This window comes from Myotis brandtii, unplaced genomic scaffold (assembly GCF_000412655.1).
Source record: "Myotis brandtii unplaced genomic scaffold, ASM41265v1 scaffold687, whole genome shotgun sequence".
NCBI classification, from domain to species: domain Eukaryota; kingdom Metazoa; phylum Chordata; class Mammalia; order Chiroptera; family Vespertilionidae; genus Myotis; species Myotis brandtii.
In genome coordinates, this window is record NW_005370687.1 from 962734 (window position 1) to 966281 (window position 3548).

Below are 3548 nucleotides of genomic sequence, written 5' to 3' on the forward strand. Positions count from 1 at the left end.
TAGTGAATGCTTTCAGGGTGAGTGTGGTTTGAGCAGTATCACAAGCATTCCCAGGGCACTAACAGAGACAGGTAGTAACGGCTACTTAATTTGCAGGTCCTGGCACAAAATGAAAATGCAAGGGCGCCTTGTTGAGAAGTGATTAAGAATTTCAAGATGGTGACAGCAGAGCATTAAGCCCAGCACAGATCACATGCCCACAAAATGAGCCTTGGTGACAAGCCTGGCACAGAACTGCTCTGTACATTAGGCCCACACCCAGGTGTCTGTAGCCATAGCCCATATTCTCTTTGAATTATGACGCGCAGCAGTATTTAGGGAAATTGCAAGCTTATATGTTTCCAAATGCTGAGTAGGGCAAGTGTAGTGATGGGCGTGGTTTTCTGAGAGGGGGTGGGGCCAGTGAGGCTGCCATTGGAGCGGTGGAACTGACTGTTCCCCACAGACTCTGGCCTAGGAAGAAAAGCCTGCCGCGGTATGTACAGGGCCTGTTGTTGTTTGCTGCGGTGTGTTACAACACAGCCTGGCAGCCTCCGGGCCTCTCTGCCTTCCTCCTGGAAGAGCGTGGGCCCAGAGCCTGTGACATGGCCACACAGCCCTGCAGATTTGCCCACACTGCTCCTTGCTGTTCCCTCAATTACTAGGCTTTTCCAGGTCTGTATTTTGAAAAAGTATATATTTTTATTGATTTCAGAGAGGCAGGGAGAGAGAGACAGAAACATCAATGATGAGAGAGAATCATTGATTGGCTGCCTCCTGCACACCCCACCCCACACTGGGGATCAAGCCCACAAACCCGACTCGGAATGGAACCATGACCTCCTGGTTCATAGGTCAACACTCAACCACTGAGCCACACCAGCCGGGCTCCAGGTCTGTATTCTTTTGGCTCCTGTTATCCTCCCACTGCCTGGGAGTCCCTTTCCTTCCTCATCCAAATCCCTCCACCTGGCAAACACAATCTTTTAAGACTCAGCTTTAGGATCACCTCTTCAATGAGGCCTTCCCTGCCTCTCTCAGGAAAAGCTGATTCCTCACTCCCCGGGACCTTCCGCTGAGCTGTATGCAGATATCTGTCACAGTACCTGTAACAGGAGGAGTACTGCCATGTAATGTGCATATCACTGTCTCCTAGGCTGAAGCTGTCAAGGGCTGCAAAAAATGTCTTCTCACCTCTGCATACCTGCACAAAGCACACACAGTGCTTCCTCCCTGCTGTTAGTAAGCATCGCAGATGCTTAATCAATGGGTGTTGGTATGCAGAGTAGTTTTAATCACCACTGTCTGGCTGAATTAATGCATGCATAAATTGTTTCCGTGAGTCTTCCTGGCGTCTGGTCCAAGGGAAGCTTCTAGGCACAGAGACAGGGCCCTTGCCCTTGAGGAGGTTTCAGTGTTGGCTCTGTCTTCTCCGCAGGCCCCACCTCCTGAAGGCAGGAATGAGTTGCAAGTTGGCTCCTCATAAAGACCTAAACCACCAAGGTGATACAGTGGAGAGAGCAGATCTGGAGGTAGGAAATTCGGCTTCTAATCTAGCTGAGACATTAGGTTTCCATTGGTAACTATGAAGTCTCATATGGGACTTAAGGTTTCTGTTTTTCAAAAAACGAGGGGATTGATCTAGTTATTCCCCAAGGCCCAGGAATCTCCATGGGAGCAACTCAGAGGTGGCCATCGACTTGGAGGAGCCCGGCCCCCTCCTGAAGCTGAGTTTGCTCAGCAGACCTACCCTTTGGGGGAGGAGTGCTGGTGGAGAACACAAACATTGTTTTAAGGTACTTTGTTGTCTCAATCACATGGAACCTAATGTTTGAAAGGTTCGTAAAAGTCAGCTAGCTTGTTCAGGCATTACTTTCTTGGAAGTAAGGGTACGGGTGTGTGTGTGTGTGTGTGTGTGTGTGTGGTGTAGTTGTGTGTGTGTGTGTGTGGTGTGTGTGTAGTCGTGTGTGTGGTGTGTGTATAGTTGTGTGTGTTGTCTGTGTGTAGTCGTGTGTGTGGTGTGGTGTGGTGTGTGTGTGGTGTGTGTACTTGTGTGTGTAGTTGAGTGTGTGGTGTGTGTATAGTGTGTGTAGTTGTGTGTGTAGGTGTGTGTGTGTGTGGTGTGTGGTGTGTGTAGTTGTGTGTGTAGTTGTGTGTGTGTGGTGTGTGTATAGTGTGTGTAGTTGTGTGTGTAGTGTGTGTAGGTGTGTGTGTGGTGTGTGTATAGTTGTGTGTAGTTGTGTGTGTGTAGTTGTGTGTGTAGTTGTGTGTGTGTGTAGTGTGTGTAGGTGTGTGTGTGTGTGGTGTGTGTGGTGTGTGTTTAGTGTGTGGTTGTGTGTGTGTGTGTGTAGGTGTGTGTGTGTGTGTGGTCTGTGTGTGTAGTTGTGTGTAGTTGTGTGTGTGTGTAGGTGTGTGTGTGGTGTGTGTAGTTGTGTGTGTGTGGTGTGTGGTGTGTGTATGTGGTGTGTGTAGTGTGTGTGTGGTGTGTGTAGTGTGTGTGTGGTGTGTGTAGTGTGTGTGTGGTGTGTGTAGTGTGTGTGTGGTGTGTGTAGTGTGTGTGTGGTGTGTGTAGTGTGTGTGTGGTGTGTGTAGTGTGTGTGTGGTGTGTGTAGTGTGTGTGTGGTGTGTGTAGTGTGTGTGTGGTGTGTGTAGTGTGTGTGTGGTGTGTGTAGTGTGTGTGTGGTGTGTGTAGTGTGTGTGTGGTGTGTGTAGTGTGTGTGTGGTGTGTGTAGTGTGTGTGTGGTGTGTGTAGTGTGTGTGTGGTGTGTGTAGTGTGTGTGTGGTGTGTGTAGTGTGTGTGTGGTGTGTGTAGTGTGTGTGTGGTGTGTGTAGTGTGTGTGTGGTGTGTGTAGTGTGTGTGTGGTGTGTGTAGTGTGTGTGTGGTGTGTGTAGTGTGTGTGTGGTGTGTGTAGTGTGTGTGTGGTGTGTGTAGTGTGTGTGTGGTGTGTGTAGTGTGTGTGTGGTGTGTGTAGTGTGTGTGTGGTGTGTGTAGTGTGTGTGTGGTGTGTGTAGTGTGTGTGTGGTGTGTGTAGTGTGTGTGTGGTGTGTGTAGTGTGTGTGTGGTGTGTGTAGTGTGTGTGTGGTGTGTGTAGTGTGTGTGTGGTGTGTGTAGTGTGTGTGTGGTGTGTGTAGTGTGTGTGTGGTGTGTGTAGTGTGTGTGTGGTGTGTGTAGTGTGTGTGTGGTGTGTGTAGTGTGTGTGTGGTGTGTGTAGTGTGTGTGTGGTGTGTGTAGTGTGTGTGTGGTGTGTGTAGTGTGTGTGTGGTGTGTGTAGTGTGTGTGTGGTGTGTGTAGTGTGTGTGTGGTGTGTGTAGTGTGTGTGTGGTGTGTGTAGTGTGTGTGTGGTGTGTGTAGTGTGTGTGTGGTGTGTGTAGTTGTGTGTGTGTGGTTGTGTGTGTGGTGTGTGTGTGTATGTGGTTGTGTGTGTGTGTAGGTGTGTGTGTGTGTATAGTTGTGTGTGTGTGGTCTGTGTGTGTGTGGTGTGTGTATGTGGTGTGTGTAGTGTGTGTGTGTGTGGTGTGTGGTGTGTGTATGTGGTGTGTGTGTGTGGTGTGTGTATGTGGTGTGTGTG

General features: G+C 49.3%; 1 protein-coding gene across 1 annotated transcript in view; it reads left to right on the plus strand.

Annotated features, from left to right (window-relative positions):
• Positions 1-1487: 1487 nt before the first annotated feature.
• Positions 1488-3548, plus strand: part of FKBP5 (FK506 binding protein 5) — a 131358-nt gene continuing 129297 nt past the window's right edge. Inside the window, exon 1 of the mRNA XM_014529594.1 lies at positions 1488-1511. The gene's annotated coding sequence lies outside the window, so the exon portion shown is untranslated. The remainder of the gene's footprint in view (positions 1512-3548) is intronic.